Below are 17,644 nucleotides of genomic sequence, written 5' to 3' on the forward strand. Positions count from 1 at the left end.
GAACGGTGATCCAATACGGAAAACAGGCAAGGGAATCCCTCAGGTTATGGTAAAAGGAGCGAGGCGAGGGTTTGCAGGATGACAGTTGTATGGCAGGAGAAAAGACTCTAAACGGCTTTCCGAAGAACATGGTGAGAGCAGACGGGGATAGCTGGCTTATTAGGTGATAGCAGTGATCACTGATAAGATCTCAGCAACCCAAGTGCGTGAAAAAACAAGGTGATCAACACAGACAGAGATGTTGGGATGGAAAAGAAATCACAGCGGATCACACGGCTTAGCTGTGAGTGGCATCCACGTTGTCATAATTACAAATACCCTAACTACTGATCCACCACGAGATACACAGTAACGATACTGCAAGGGGCACTGGGAGGCTACACATGTGTAGAGGCAGAGAGTGGAGAGCTAAATCCTCATCTTGCACAGTAAGGAGTGAATAGATAACGCCTAAGACTGAGAAATCAGGAAGTAGTATTACAAACATGTTATTTAGAGATAAGTAAATTCCAAAAGAATTAGTTAAACAAGTTGAAAGTGGTCCCTCCACGGAAAGGGAAATGGGCTTGGGGTGGGTAGAGGGAGGCCGAGGACTGACTGCTCTTTGTTTTAATAAACCTTGTAGAACGGGTTCACTTTTTAAATGATGTGCCTGTATAACTTTGATAAAATTTAAAATGAAAAACACGGGTGTGGCAAGGGGTAGTGAAACGAACACTTATTGAATGCCAATAGTGCAAACAGGTGTTCTGTATATAGGGGCCAACTGGCTGGCGCCCAAGTTTGATGAGCCACTGTGGGTCACATGGAACAATGTGTGAAGGTGCTTTGAGAAACCATATGGGGGCTGATCCCACACTGAGCATCACTTCAGGAGTGAGACTTCCTTGTCTCACTGTGAGAAACCGGATGCAGGCAGTGGTGAAGGTGTCACGTACAATACCTGGGTGGGCCTGGATCTACAGCCAGCTGCTTCAGGTTCTAATTTGGAGAAAAGCAAAGAAATGTAGTGAGTGGCCCAGAAAAACACACGATGTGATAATGGGGATAGACTCTGGCACTGGCAGCATGAAAGGAAGAGGAGGAGGTCCTGCTGGCCTGAGGGGGTGGGGGGGGACCACGTCTGTGAACTGGCTCCTGCTCTGTGTGTCCAACTTTGATTGTACTTCTGTCGAAATTAAAATTTCTGTCTCAGTGTGTTGAAATGCTGACTACTCAGAGTGAATTCTGTCGACAGCTGCTGGTAGTAGCAGCACAATGCAGTCATATCTCAGGGACAAACAGCCGTCTGAGAGGCCAGTCTAATTAGCTCGCTGAAACAAACCACATTCCAGGAGAACTCACAGCACAAGGCTTAGTGTGGAAGAAAAACATCCCAACTCAGGGGTGAAGAGATCCCGCTTCCTGAATCCCTCTGTCCATTTCTTCCTTTGTGACTCCGGGGAACTTCACTCACCCTCAGGAGTCCCTCTTCTCTTCCACAAAAGAATTTGTTTTGAAGATTTATTTACTTAGAAGGCAGAGTTACAGAGAGACAGAAACAGAGAGAAAGAGAGAGAGATCTCCCATCTGCTGGTCCACTCCCCAAATGGCTACAATGACTGGGGCTGGTCCAGGTCAAAGCCAGGAGTCAGGAGCTCCATCTGGGCAGGGGCCTAAGCACTCATCTGCTGCTTTCCCAGTTGCATTAGCAGGGAGCTGGATCAAAAGTGGAGCAGCTGGAACCCACATGGGATGCCGGCGCTCATATGCAATGCCAACATCACAGGCAGTGGCTTAACACTGCACCACAATGCCAGACTCTTCTCTCTGTAAAAGACTTTATTAGATGCCTTTGAGGTCTTTTCCTGGCATGCAGGTAAATGCAACAGTGTATCAGGCAGCTTTTCATTACTGTAACAAAATGCCTGAGGCAGGGCCAGTGTTGTGGCAGAGCTGCCTCCTGCAGTGCCAGCATCCCCTCTGGGTGCTGGTTTGTGTCCTGGCTATTCCACTTCAGATCCAGCTCCCTGCTAATGGCCTGGGAAAAGCAGCAGAAGATGGCCCAGGTGTTTGGGCCCCTGACACCCAAGTGGAAGACATGGAAGAAGCTCCTGGTTTCACTTGGCCCAGTGCTGGCTGTCATAGCCATCTGCACAGTGAACCAGTGGATAGAAGATTGATAATCTCTCTCTCCACACCCCCGTGTGTGTGTCCCTTCTAACTGTCAAACCAATAAATAAATCTTTATTTTAAAAAAATGCTTGAGGCAAACTAGTTTATAAAGAGATTTATTTTGCTTCATGGTCCTGGAGGTGCAAGGTCCCAGAAGCATTGGCACAGGCTCTGTTAAGGACCCCTTGGCTACACCACATCTTGATGAAGCACATGTGTCTGTCTGGTTTCTCCTTTCAACGCTACCAGGATTCACTCATGGTTCCCTATCCTAATGACCTAGTCTAAACCAGTCACTTTCCAAAGGGCTCACCTGTAAACACCATAGACAGATTAAGTTCCTACCTTTTTGGAAAAAAAAAAAAAAAAGATTTATCTGTTCATTTGAAAGGCAGAGTGACAGAGAGGAAGAGACAGAGAGAAACAGAGAGAGAGAGACCCTCTATCCGCTGGTTCACTTCCCAAGTGGCCACAATGGCCATAGCTGGGCCAGACCGAAGTCAAGAGCTTCCTCCAGGCCTCGCATGTGGGTGCAGGGGCACAAGCACCTGGGTCATCCTTCACTGCTTTCCCGGGTGCATCAGCAGGGAGCAGGATTGCAAGCAAAGCAGCTGGGACTCAAACCAGCACCCACATGGGATGCCGGTGGCACAGACAGTGGCCCAACTTGCTACACCACAGCACCAGCCCCAGTTTCTACCTCCTTAATACGATTTACATAAGACGGATTAATGCCCTGGCCTGAAGTGCTGGCATCCCATATGGGCGCCAGTTCGAGACGTGGCTGCTCCACTTCCCATCCAGCTCTCTGCTATGGCCTGGGAAAGCAGCAGAAGATGGCCCAAGTCCTTGGGCCCCTGCACCTGCATGGGAGACCTGGCTTCAGTCCGGCACAGCTCTGGCCGTTGCGGCCAATTGGGGAGTGAACCATCGTTTGGAAGACCTCTCTCTCTCTGCCTCTGCCTCTCCTCTCTCTGTAACTCTGACTTTCAAATAAATAAATAAATCTTTAAAAATAAATAAATCTTTTTAAAAAAACAACATAAGATTCCTGCATGAGTTTTTTTGGGGGATGGGCAATAGACCCCTGTGTCTATTTTGTTCCTTGTTCTGGCCCAGTACCTGGCAGAATGCCCCACACATAGCAGGTGCCAATAAACAATTTGTTTAATGAACACAGTGGAAGATAAAGACCATCAGTTTACCAGACTCTTAAAATTGGAAAATTATACCAGTCAGTGGTTTAATTTCACAGGTGAGAAAACAAAGGCTCAAAGAGTTTTCAGTCACAAGAAGCAAGCAGTGTGTGGCTGAGATGGAAGTCACAGCACTACAGGAGCAGAGTGGACTGGCGGGGGAGGGAAGAGCCAGATCTTTGAGGGCTTAGAGGAGAACTTCAGAATAACAGAGTATTCTGAGGTAACCAGAGATGTCAGGTTCTACAGAGACATAGTAAAAGGTGTACACAGTGTCTGAGCTCAAGTCCTGATTCTGCTGCTTACATGTATGGTCCTGGGCTAGCTACCTAATCTCTGAGTCTGTTCATTTTTCTTGAAAATAGATGGAATAATGGGATGTGCTGTAAATGATTTTGTTAGAATTAAAGTAAGTTAGATGGGTGAAGAAATTTTTTTCAAGCTATAAAATATCACACATTATTAATCGATTTGGCTAGGATTCCTCCTAATATCTCACTGACAAATCAACACAGCTTATTAGTAATAGATTCCCCAGCCAACTGGTTATCACTTTGAAAATCCAATGGGAGGACCTAGAAGGGCTGGTAAGTTTTGCTGGAGTGAGGCAGGAGGAGGAAGGCGGTACTCCAGGGGCCAGACTCAAGTGGCCAAGGGCAGATAACACCAACGCACAGCAGAAATCAGAATCCAGATCTGGATCAGACGGCCTCTGTGTGCTCATCTTTAGGGAAAACAACTCCACCTCTGCCAACCTGGAGGCTGTTGTCATGTCACATAAGCTTGTGGATGTGAAGAATTTTAAAGATAATTCCCCAAAATGGGAAATTATCATTCCTTTAGAAGAGTATGGGGTAGGCATTCAGCACAGTGGCTAAGATGCTGCCGGGGACACCCACACCCCATATCAGAGTGCCTGTTTTGAGTCTCAGCTCCTCCACTTCTGATCCAGCTTCCTGTTAACGCGCACCCGTGGAGGCAGCAGATGATAGCTCAAATACCTGGGTTCCTGCCACTCACGTAGGAGACTCGTCTGAGTTCCAGACTCCTGGCTCCCACCTGGCTCAGTCTCAGCTACTATAAGCATTTGGGGAGTGAACTAATAGATGAAGATCTCTCTCTGCTTTTCAAATAAATATTTTTTAAAAAATAATTGATTGGCGTTGGCATGTAGCACAGCAGGCTGAGCCACCCACCACCTGTGACACTGGCCTCCCACATGAGCACTGGTTCAATCCTGGCTGCTGCACTTCTGATCCAGCTTCCTGCTATTGTTCCTGGGAAAGCAGCAGAAGATGATCCAAGTACCTAGGCCCCTGTCACCCATAACAGCACACCCAGATGGAGTTAAAGGCTCCTGGCTTTGGCCTGGTGCAGCCCTGGCCATTGCAGCCACTTGGGGAGTGAACTAGTGGAAGGGAGATGTCTCTCCCTTTCTCTCACTTTGCCTTTCAAATGAATAAATAAATTTTAAAAAAAGAAATAAGAAATAGGGAACAACATTTATATCCAAAATTGGAGATCCAAAATTACATGGGTTTCTTTGTGAGGTTTAATTCAGCTGGAAATTAAAAAAAATTTAGTAACTCTGCACTATTTATTACAAATTAACTAAAAAAATTAACTTCACAGATTTGTCAGTCCACAAATTTTCTTGGTCACTACAATATACCAGCCTCTATAATAAGTGACAGAGACGTAACAAGAATAAAACAGAGGTAGTTCCTGTTCTTATAGAATTTACAGTTGAGTGGGGGGATACACACAGGAACTCAAGGATAAAAATAAAACTCTGTGGCCTGGTACTAAAAACCCAGTTCAGTTTGGGCCCAGTCGAGCGCTGTAGTTACCTTCTGCTCTCCAACTCTGATACCCTGCTCTAATGAAGTCATCCCCAAACCTTTTTACCTCTGTGCTTTCACTCCTGTTCCCTACCCACCCCGTTCCGTAAGCCTGTTTTAAAATCCTATTCGTCCAGCAAAGCGTCACAGGCAGCCTCTAAGATGGCCCACGTTGATCTCTGCCTCCGGGCATTCACATTCTTGTATGTGGCTGAGTCAAGTGACTCTCTTTCGAGGAAAAGAATACAAAGCTCCTTGAATTACAACAGGGTTACCTCCCGATAAACTGTAAGTTGAGAATACTGTAAAATGGAAAATTATTTAATACACCTAACCTACCAAACATCATAGGCTAGGCTAGCCCATCTTAAAGGTTCTCGAATGTTGACATTAACCTTCGGCTGGGCAAAGTCATCTAACACAGATCCTATTTTAGGGGCAGGCTGGTGCCGTGGTTAAGATGCCACTTGAGCGGGCACTGTGGCTCACTAGGCTAATCCTCCGCCTTGTGGTGCCGGCACACCGGGTTCTAGTCCCAGTTGGGGCGCTGGATTCTGTCCCGGTTGCCCCTCTTCCAAGCCAGCTCTCTGCTGTGGCCCGGGAGTGCAGTGGAGGATGGCCCAAGTGGTTGGGCCCTGGGAGACCATGGATAAGCACCTCCCCATGGGAGACCAGGATAAGCACCTGGCTCCTGCCTCCGGATCAGCACGGTGCGCCGGCCGCAGTGGCCATTGGAGGGTGAACCAACGGCAAAAGGAAGACCTTTCTCTCTCTCTCTCTCATGTCTACTCTGCCTGTCAAAAAAAAAAAAAAAAAAAAAAAAAAAAAAAAAAAAGAAAGAAAAAGAAAAAAGAAAAAAAAAAAAAAAGAAAAAGATGCCACTTGAACACCTGCATTCCACATCAGAGTGCCTGGGTTCAAGCTCTGCCTCTACTCCGGATTCCAGCTTCCTGCTAATGCACACGCAGCGAGGCAATGGTGATGGCTCAAGTAATTGAGTTCCTGCTACCTACATGGGAGACCCAGACTAAGTTCCTGGCTCCTGGCTTTGGCCTGGCCTGGCCCCAGATGTTGTGGGCATTTGGGGAGTGAATAGGTGGAAGATCTCTCTCTGTCTTTCAGATAAATGGACTGATAGTTTTAAAAGCCTATTTTATAATAAGGTGTTAAATATTTCATGTAACTTACTGAATACTGTACTGAACGTGAATAGAAGATGGCTGTATGAGTATGCTTTTGTACCACCATAAAGCTGAAAAAACATAATTCAACTATTGTCAGTCAACAACTATCTGTACAGCAAAAGTGATATAATATCGCTTCTAATAGTAAGTTCTTAAAAAATTTTTTTAAAGATTTATTTAAAAGAGTTAGAGAGGTGTACACACACATACACACACACAGAAAGAGAGAGACAGAGGTCTTCCATCTGCTGGTTGACTCCTCAAATAGCCACAATAGCAGGAGCTGAGCCGGTCCAAAGCCAGGAGCCAGGAGCTTCTTCCAGGTCTCCCATGTGAGTTCAGGGGCCCAAGCACTTGGGCCATCTTCTGCTGCTTTCCCAGGTGCATTAGCAGGGAGCTGGATCAGAAGTTGGAGCAGCCGGGATTCAAACCGGCACCCATATGCTGGCGCTCTAGGCTGGAGCTTTAACCTGCTGCACCACAGCACCAGCCCCGAGAGTAGATTATTTAAAAGAACTGTGGCTTCCATCTTGGTCACTTCTACACTCTCCTAAATCTCCCCACTGGGGGAAGCTGGCACCAACTCTTGAAATATCCCTGTGGAAAGGCCTGTGTCAGGATGGACTGAGACCTGCCGATGATATCAATGACATTAAACTTTGATTCCCCTCTACCCTATCCATGGGCTTCAGGCTAACAGCTTGACTGCAGCCTCATGAAAGACCTTGAACCAGAGGCAGCCAGCTAGGATACAACTGGATTCTTGACCCACAGAAACTCATGGATAACACATTCTTATTGCCTTAAGCCATTAAGGGGACAGGTGTTTGGTGCAGTTCAAACACCATTTAGGACACCTGGGTCCCAAATCAGAGTGCCTGGGTTTGAGTCCCAGTTCCACTTCTGATTCCAGCTTCCTGCCAATGCACATCCTGGGAGGCAGTGGTGATGGCTTAAGTACTTTCATCCCTGCTGCTCACATGGGAAACCTAGACTGAATCCCAGACTGCTGGCTTAGGCCTGGCCTGGCTCAGCTCAGTTTGTGGCAGGCAGTTAGAAAGTAAACCAGTGGATCAAAGATTTATGTCTCTCTGTCTTTCAAATAGATAAAATATATATAAAGTAATAATATATTAAGCTACTAAGTTGTAAGGTAATTTGTTATGTAGCAATAGAGAGCTAACATACCAAGTGGGATACTATGTTGAACAGCTACAGATAACTAACACAGAAGAACTGGTTCAAGCTGTGCCCCTGAATTTTCCTTGATCGAGCCTAGCTCAGCTGAACTTGACGTGGGCCTGTTCCTCTCACTGGTCATTGTGCACGTCAGCAACACCAGTTACTTCTATCCTTAGCCTTTCCAAGGAACTGTAGGTTGATAGTTGCTTAAATTTCTTGTGGGTCCCTATTTGGAGTCGATGTTTGGCCAAGCAGAGAAAGCAGTGGGATAGAGAGGCTAGCACTGCGTCAGGAAGGGGCTTTCATTCACATCTAGTGATGATGAGTGGCTGGTAGGTAGGGAATTGAAGTGAATGTTGGAAGAAGAACCACGACTGGGGAAGAGCTGATTTTTTGGTCTTCACCAAAATGAGGCTGCGGCCGCCGATACAGTCGGCCAGCCCTCCTTATGAATTCTTTCTGGCAATTTCCTTCTTATTGTGTGAGGGGCTTAGCTTTGGCTTGGCAGTTGTGACAGGCAGCAGAGAGGGCGGCTCTTGGACACAGGGGTCACCTCAGAGGAAGGGAAGTCAATTGTTTTCTCAGGGCCCTGTCTCTCACGTTTACTCTCCTCGGGCTTCTGTAGCAGAACGGAGGCCCACTTCCTACACGTAGCACCATTTATTTAAAACACACACCCCACATATACACAACAAACCAAATGCAAAGGAAAAAAGGGGAAAAAAGGCTGCTGAAGACCAGAGTCACTAAAAGTTCAGGCTAATAATAGAAAAGGAACTCGGAGAGCTGCTCGGCTATGTGACCTCCCGCAGGGGCTTGGAAAGGAGCCCAACCCAGCCTTGCTCTTCTGTGCTTTCACAAAGAGCACTCGCTTGGGAGCCAGGGACCTAGGCACTGGGCACCAAGGCAACAGGTCTGGCTCTGCCAGCGGCTCTTTCTGTGACCTTGGGTAAGTCCTTCTCCCTCTCTCTCTCTCTCTGGGATTCAGATTTCCATCTATAAAATGAGAGAGCTGGACTAGACACCAAGATTTTCCTATTCTAACATTCAGAGGATGCAAGGAAAATAGAAAGAATGCTGGATGGCTAGGGAACCAGGAGACCTGCCTTTATACCCCACCTCTGCCACTAGGGAGCCCCAAGTCTCTGAGCCTCTGTGTTCTCATCTGTAAAACAGGGTGCTATGACCACTCATCCAATCCATCAACAAGTATTTCTTGTGCAGCTATTAGGTGCCAGGCTTGGGGCTGGAGATACAATGGTGGGTCAAGCCAGACATAGTCAATGTTTTCTCATGAAATTTCCAGTCTATTAGGTGTGGGAAGGATGATAAGATAAACTGCAAACAATTACATAAATGAAGGTGTAATTCATGCCAAGATTAGTTCACCAGGAAAATGATCACTCTTAGTTCTTAGCAACTGAGAGACAGTGACACTCTCCACCAACTCCAATGTTCGTGGTCCAGTAGGCAGCTCTGCTGGGAGGTGCAGAGAAACATTCTGAAAAACTCACATCTAAAATCATAGCTCTCACCCATCATGATGCCCCAGTATGGCATGAATCAACCCAATCAACCACCTACTACAGGCAATCAAACACCCAACTCTTGCCTTCCTAGAGCTTACGCTAGGACTCATAAATTGACAAAGCTATAAGATATCACACACCATTCTTTGATTAGTAATTATGAGTTTAAAATAGTATTTATACAAGTTAAGAATTAAGTGAGAATTTAGATGAAGTAGAGCAACCAGAGATATTTTGTTAGAAATAGAAATTGAGATAGGCCCTGAAGATTTGCTGCAAAGTTGTAGAGAAACAGAAACAATGATATCATGATACAATGGCTGTGTGCCCTACTATTAGTCAGTATGGGTACAAGGGACATCCAAGAGACATTCAAACTGAAAGACTCTTAATTCCTCTTTTGGGGTGCTAAAGACTTAAATTAGAAAAAGTACAGTCTTTTCAATTGATAATAATGGGAAAATTTGATATCTACATGGAGAGGAATGAAACTAGTTCCCGTATCTCATCATAGACAAAAATCAACTCAAAATAGATTAAAGTCCTAAATATAAGACCTGAAACTTTCAAAGTATTAGAAGAAAACATGAGGGAAATGCCTAAAGACAGTGGAATAACAGGGATTTTTTTTGGATCAGACTCCAAAAGCATAGAAAACAAAAGCAAAATTACACAAATAAGGATTTCATCAAATGGAAGAGCTTCTGCACAGCAAAATACAAAATCAACAGAGTGGGAGACAGTCTACAGAGGGGAAAGTGTTGCCAAGTTATACATCTGACAAAGGGGTTAATGTCCAGCATATCTAAGAAACTCAAGCACTCCAATAGCAAAACAAAAAATAATCCAATTAAAAATGGGCAGATCTAAACAGATATTTCTCAAAGAAGACATACAAATATGGCCAATAGGTATATGAAAAAATACTAATCATCAGGAAAATTCAAGTCAAAACTGAAATGATATATCACCTCTCTAGAGTTAGAATGCTATTGTCAAAAAGACAAAAGACAATAAATGCTGGTGAGGACGTGGAGAAAAGAGAATCCTTGCACACTCCTGGCAGGAGTGTAAATTAGTATAGCCAATGTGGAAAACAGTATGGAGGTTCCTGAAAGAACTAAAATTAGAACTACCATATGATACAGCAATTTCACCACTGGGTGTTTATATCCAATGGAAACATAACCACCATCAAAGAGACATCTGCACCCCCATGTTCACTGCAGCACTCTTCCTACCAGCCAAGAAATGGGAACAACCCACTGCCCATTCACTGATGAATGGATAAAGAAAATGTGGCACATAAACACACTGGAATAATATTCTGCTATAAAAAGGATAAAATATTGTCATTTGCAACACACGGATGGAAAAGCAAGTTATCACATGATCTCTCTCATGTGGGGTCTAACAAAAAGGTAAGCTCACAGAAGTTTATAAAGTGTAATGGTGATTACTACAGGCTGGGCAGTGAAGGGATGGGGGGATAAGGAAAGGTTGATTAATGGGTCCTAAGTTATAGTTACATGGGAGGAAGAACTTATAAGGTTCTGAGAGCAGGCATTTAGCCTAGTGGTTAAGATGTAACATGTCTGTACCGCAGGGCTGGTACTGTGGCAGAGTGGGTTAGGCCACCACTCATGATGCCAGCATCCCATATTAGCACCAGTTTGAGTTCTGGCTGCTTGCTCCTGATCCAGCTCCCTGCTAAGGCACCTGGGAAAGCAGTAGAAGATGGCTTAAGTGCTTGGGCTCCCGCCACCCATGTGTTACAGGCTCTTGGCTTCACTCTGGCCCAGCCCTGGTGGTTGCAGTCATTTGTGGAGTGAACCAGTAGATGAAAGATACTCTTTCTCTCCCTCCTTCTCTCTTGCTGCCATTCTATCAAGCAAATAAATAAATCTTTAAAAAAAAAACTAGAAGATAGCACTTTGAATGTTTCCACCATGAAGGAATATTAAATATTTAAGTAAATATATATATTTTCCCTGACTAGACATTACACAATGTATACATGTATCAAAACAGCAAGCATGATACCTCATAAATTGATTAGGGCCAGTGCTGTGACATAGTGGTTAAAGTTGCCTCTTGGCCAGCGCTGCAGCTCAACAGGCTAATCCTCTGCCTGCGGCACCGGCACACCGGATTCTGTTCCGGTTGCCCCTCCTCCAGGCCTGCTCTCTGCTGTGGCACGGGAGGGCAGTGGAGGATGGCCCAAGTGTTTGGGCCCTGCACCCGCATGGGAGACCAGGATAAGCACCTGGCTCCTGGCCTCAGATCGGTGCAGAGCACCGGCCACAGCGCACTGCTGGAGCGGCCATTGTGGGGTGAACCAATGGCAAAAGGAAGACCTTCCTCTCAGTCTCTCTCTCTCACTGTCCACTCTGCCTGTCAAAAAAATAAATAAATAACAAAAAATAATACAGTTGCCTCCTGCAGTGCCAGCATCCCACATGGGTGCTGGTCCAAATCCCGGCTGCTCCACTTCCCATTCCAGCTCTCTGCTATGGCCTGGGAAAGGAGTGGAAGATGGCCCAAGTCCTTGGGCCCTTGCACCTGTGTGGGAGACCCGGAAGAAGCTCCTAACTCCTGGCTTCAGATCGGCTCAGCTCTGGCTGTTGCAGCCATTTGGGGAGTGAACCAGAAGATGGAAGACCTCTCTCTCATTCTGCCTCTGCCTCTCTGTAATTCTGCCTTTCAAATAAATAAATAAATCTTTAAAAAATTTTCTGAGTAAAATATTTTATAAAAGACTAAGCAGTATACCAAAAACTACCGAATTGTATACCTTAAGTGGGTTATCCATGTAGTTTGTGAATTGTGTCCTGATTAATAATAGTATATTTCTCATTCCAATCAATAACTTCTGGTCTCTATCCTTAGAGGCAACTATTTGTTTCTTGTCTTTCTTTCTAGACACAGTCCATGTGCAAACAAGTATATCTTTAAAACTATCACAGCCTTTCAATAGAATATACTGTTCTACACCCCCTTTTAACTTAATCAATATCTTAGGTTGCTGCTATCAGCAAATGCAGATTTACTTCATTCTTCACCATTTTTTTTTAAATTTTTTGACAGGCAGAGTAGACAGTGAGAGAGAGAGACAGAGAGAAAGGTCTTCCTTTGCCGTTGGTTCACCCTCCAATGGCCGCTGCAGCCGGCGCGCTGCGGCCAGCGCACCGCGCTGATCTGATGGCAGGAGCCAGGTACTTATCCTGGTCTCCCATGGGGTGCAGGGCCCAAGGACTTGGGCCATCCTCCACTCACTCCCTGGCCACAGCAGAGAGCTGGCCTGGAAGAGGGGCAACTGGGACAGAATCCGGCGCCCCACCCGGGACTAGAACCCGGTGTGCCGGCACCGCAAGGCGGAGGATTAGCCTAGTGAGCACGGCGCCGGCCCACCATTTCTTTTTAAGATTTATTTATTTATTTGAAAGGTGGCTCTACCCACTACGCCACACAGTGCTAGCACCTTTTCACCATTTCTACACAGAATTCACCATAGGGATCTATCACTATTTAATGAGTTCCTGTTATTAACATATTGTTTCTAGTCGTCTTCTAGCAAACAATATTATAGTAAACATCCTTGCACTTGCAGTATTAGGCACATAACATGAATACATCGTCCACAGGATAAATTTCTAGCTCTGTAGTTGTAGGTCCAAAGTTAGTGCCTGTTAAAAATTACTATTGCTGGGCCATCGCCGTGGCACACTTGGCACAGTGCCTGCGGCACCGGCACCCCAGGTTCTAGTCCCGGTTAGGGCGCCGGGTACTAGACCCGGTTGTTCCTCTTCCAGTCCAGCTCTTTGCTGTGGCCCGGGAAGGCAGTGGAGGACGGTCCAAGTGCTTGGGCACCTGCACCTGCGTGGGATACCAGGAGGAAGCACCTGGCTCCTGGCTTCGGATCGGCACAGCACTGGCCACAGCAGCCATTAGGGGAGTGAACCAATGGAAGGAAGACCTTTCTCTGTCTCTCTCTCTCACTGTCTATAACTCTACCAGTCCAAAAAAAAAAAAATTACTATTGCTAAGCTAACTTCTTTAGAGTCTACACCAAATCACACTCCTATGAAGAATTCACTAACTCATTTCTTCATTCAGCCAATATTTGAGTGCCTACTATATGCGAGGCATATTGAGGTCCTGGAAACTCAGCAACGGACAATAATCCATTTCCTAATGGAGCTTACAGTCTTGTAGGGGTAGAAGGCAAAGAAGTAAAATATGTGGTATCTCAGATGGTGATAAATGCTATGGCTAAAGGAAGGCATAGTATGAGCCACGGGTAGAGATTAGCAATTTAAAAGAGTGTTGGAATATGAAAATTCTTTTTTTTTTTTTTTTGACAGGCAGAGTGGACAGTGAGAGAGAGAGAGAGAAAGGTCTTTGCCGTTGGTTCACCCTCCAATGGCCGCTGCGGCCGGCGCGCTGCAGCTGGTGCACCGTGCTGATCCGATGGCAGGAGCCAGGAGCCAGGTGCTTTTCCTGGTCTCCCATGGGGTGCAGGGCCCAAGCACCTGGGCCATCCTCCACTGCACTCCCGGGCCACAGCAGAGAGCTGGCCTGGAAGAGGAGCAACCAGGACAGAATCCGGCGCCCCAACCGGGACTAGAACCCGGTGTGCCGGCGCCGCTAGGCGGAGGATTAGCCTAGTGAGCCGTGGCGCCGGCCGGAATATGAAAATTCTAAGCCTGTTTCCTTATCTGTTTTTTCAAAAAGATTTATTTTATTTGAAAGGCAGAGTGAGAGTGAGAGAGAGAAAGAGAATATCCTCCACTTGCTGGTTCATTCCTCAAACGGCTTCAACAGCCAGTGCTGGGCCAGTTGCTTCACCCAGTTCTCCCACATGGGTGCGGAGGCCCAGGGACTTATGTAAATTTTTGCTGCTTCCCCGGTACATTAGCAGGGGAGCTGGAATGGAAGTGGAGCAGTCGGGGCTTGAACCAGCGCCCCTTTGAGATGGTGGTGTCTTGGATGGTGGCTTAACCTGCTACGCCATAACACTGGCCTCTTCTTATCTGTTTAGTAGGACAATAATAGTACTTATGTCGTGGGACTGCTGAAAGAATTCAGTGAGACGTCTGGTACACAGTGGACATTTCCTAAACAGAAGCTGTGCTTATTATAAACAAACCTACAGCTGAGGAAACTGGCACAGGGAGGAGCGATTTGGTCCCAAGGGAAATCAGTGATTGGGTGGCACCCAGAACTAAGGCTCCCGACCGTCTGTGTAGCGCACTTTCACACATACCACGGAACCAAACGCATTAAGAAGCCATTCTCGGGGGGGTGCTCATGGGCAATATGGCTTTAAGGTGGAAAGTGCACAGAGAATGTGATTTTTAACGTGCACACAGGAGGAGGGGAGAGGCAGGAGTACACGAGGCCCTTCTCCACGGAGAAGCCGACCTAAGGCTGAGCCTGCTGGGGTTTACTCACAAGACGTTCATTTCCAGGATGGTGCTCCAGCCAAAGGCAACAAGCTTTCTGGCGGCTGCGGGCCCATCTGCTCTGATGAGACTCTCCTAAACCCCGGACTCCCATTGGTTTCATTCCAAGGAATCTCCTGGAAGAAAGATAAGCAGCAGCTAAGACACAGCTGTGGAAATAGTAAGATCTGGAGGGGCACTTGGATCTGTTTTTCTGGGTGAGGTTTTCGAGTAGGCTGATTGTATAGTGGAGCTGGTCTCTCAACTCTTTTTCTCACGCTGTGGCACCTCCTCTTCCTGGGACTTCCACCTCCTCCGGCCTCTCTCCTTGCCTGGGCTCTAACTTTCCTTTAGCCTTATTCTTTCTTCAGTGAGTGTCTCATTCCTTCCACTCTTCCTAACCTGTCCCTTGGAAATATATACACGCTAAAAAAAAAAAAAAAAAAAAAAAAAAAAGCAGCAGCAGCAGCTCTCTGGCTTAAGAGTCAGTATGGAAACAGATTCAAGGAAACCCACATCCGAAGCTCAACCTCTGTTGTTGAGTGCCGATCTAAATTTGAAGTCAATACCCATTTCTGAGTCTCAGTTTCTTTACTTAAAAATCTCTCTATATCATGTGGCATTTCAAGTACCATGCAGTAGATTTCTCTGCAAATGGCAGACCCCAATGACTGACCTAAAGACAAAAAGGTATACAGAGAAGTAGTGGGGTCAAGGATAGAAATTTTCAGCATTGGGAATTTCAGAGTCCCTGAAATGCTATTAAGAAGTGTGTTATGGCCAGTGCTGTGGCTCACTAGGCTAATCCTCTGCCTGCGGCGCCAGCACACTGGGTTCTAGTCCCGGTTGCTCCTCTTCCAGGCCAGCTCTCTGCTGTGGCCTGGGAGTGAGTGGAGGATGGCCCAAGTGCTTGGGCCCTGCACCCGCATGGGAGACCAGGAGAAGCACCTGGCTCCTGCCTCCAGATCAGTGTGGTGTGCCGGCCGTAGCGGCCATTGGAGGGTAAACCAACGGAAAAAGGAAGACCTTTCTCTCTGTCTCTCTCACTATCCACTCTGTAAAAAAAAAAAAAAAAAAGTGTGTTATGACGATTAATGTCTGATGAATGGCATCCAATATCTACTCTTGGGTCAGCTATAAGGTAGTTCACACCTGAATGAGAGGTCCAGGTTTCCAAGTCTGTCCTTAAAATGAGTCAACCTCAAAGCAGGAGAAAACCCACACCAGCTGTGGATCAGCTACCTCAATACTTGAAAAGGAAACACAAGCAGTACGAAACACTGGATGCTCATGACTTGAACATCACTGTGTAAGGCTAGTTTCAAGGTTCCTTTGCAAGGCTAGAAAGCAGAAATGTGAGAAAAATGCAATTGAATTGATTTAAAAAAGGGATCTTGAACTGAAATTTGAGAAAGTGACCTAAGGTCTCAGAAGTTGTTAGACCTACAAGCAAATATGTGGATGTTTCTACTTGCTTAAACTCTGGGCAATTACATTAGCAGATGAAGTTTCTCTTGGGCTAATTTGAGAAAACTTGAAATGTTTATGACTATCACTAATGTATGCTGTCTTTCAAAGTGGCGCCCATAACATTAACATCACCCAGACAAAAAGGAAGGGAGTGGCATGCTGGTTGCAGATTTGAGATTCTAGATTCTGAAATAACCATGATGGCCACTACATCCTGCCTAGAAAAACAATCTAGACTCCAGACTTTTCTTCTGTGATGCCCTGCAGTTGCGCTGAGAACAAATTCTCTCAGGCTTGAGTCTTATAGCATCATTGGTAGAACAGACACAGTTGTAAACATTTAGTATTTTGGCTGGAAAAATCTTCAAAGATGGCTTACATCCATCTGTCTGTCTGTCTGTCTCTCTCTCTCCTTCACCCCTTCCCTGCCAGTATGGTCAGACTTCCAGAGTCAGTGGTACATCCTAGCAGAGAAACACTGACGGAGGGGTTGGCACTGTTTTTACAGAGTTTTCAGTGACTTTCCACTGAGCTGTGGGAAAATTTGACAGCTGATTGTAGCTGAATCATAACCCAGAGGTCCTGACCATTCAGATATTCGAAGATTCCTTTCATTCCTTTCCCAGAAAGGGAACCTGGAAAACTGCAATTGGTTAATTCCATTTACCTTCTGTTCCTTACAACTACACATAGGTGCACAGCAGTATGCGCTCCGCAGTGGCAAAGGGTACCAGAATAATAGCAGCTGCAGTATGTAATCATAGTGGCTTACATTTATCTAGTACTAATCAGAGAGGTAGAGAGGTACTAGTCAGGCATTTTTATATTTTTTTAATGAATCATAATTACCCAATGGAGTGTTTATTATAATCCCTGCTTTACACATAAGGAAACCATGGCCCAGAGAGGCAAATAACTTGCACATGGTCACACAGCTTGGCTATGAGGTGCTGAGATTTGACCTAAGTATTCTAACTTGAGGCTATGTTCCTAACTAGTATGTTATACCATATCCAACCACCAACACAAATATTCCAAACCCAAAGGCATTTCAGATATCACAGATCAACCCTCAGATTTTGGAATTGAAGAAAACAGACTGAGTTACATGATAGGGATTACCTAGTGACAAAGCCAGGATTCAGGGCAGTTCTCACTCCAGGGATCAACTCTCTCTCTGCTGTAACAGAATGCCTTGGGCTCTCTGTATCACTTTTTTTTTTTTTTTTTTTTTTTTTTTAAGATTCATTCTATTTATTTGAAAGACAGTTACAGAGAGATTCCATCCACTGGTTCACTCCCCAATTGGCCGCAATGGCTGGAGCTGCGCTGATCCAAAGCCAGGAGCTTCTTCCGGGTCTCCATGTGGGTGCAGGGGCCCAAGGACTTGGGCCATCTTCTACTGCTTTACCAGGCAATAGCAGAGAGCTGGATCGGAAGAGGAGCAGCCGGGATTAGAACCAGCACCCTATGGGATGCTGGCCCTTCAGGCCAGAGCTTTAACCCATTGCGCCACAGTGCCGGCCCCTCTCTGTATCGTCTTGAGAATCTAGAGTTTTCTTTTGTTTTTAGTATTTATTTATTTACTTGAAAGTTCGAGTTAGAGAGAGAGAGAGAGGGAGAGAAAGAGAGAAATCTTCCATC

At 45.8% G+C, this 17,644-nt stretch overlaps 1 long non-coding RNA gene across 1 annotated transcript in view; it reads right to left on the minus strand.

Moving 5' to 3' along the window:
• Positions 1-17,644, minus strand: part of LOC127488328 (uncharacterized) — a 66,501-nt gene that overhangs the window by 24,135 nt on the left and 24,722 nt on the right. The window contains exon 2 of the long non-coding RNA XR_007916002.3: positions 14,541-14,667. This is a non-coding gene — a long non-coding RNA (uncharacterized LOC127488328). The remainder of the gene's footprint in view (positions 1-14,540; positions 14,668-17,644) is intronic.

The sequence above is a fragment of the Oryctolagus cuniculus genome, chromosome 21 (assembly GCF_051225735.1).
Source record: "Oryctolagus cuniculus isolate XC-2025 breed Fujian yellow rabbit chromosome 21, ASM5122573v1, whole genome shotgun sequence".
Lineage (NCBI taxonomy): Eukaryota > Metazoa > Chordata > Mammalia > Lagomorpha > Leporidae > Oryctolagus > Oryctolagus cuniculus.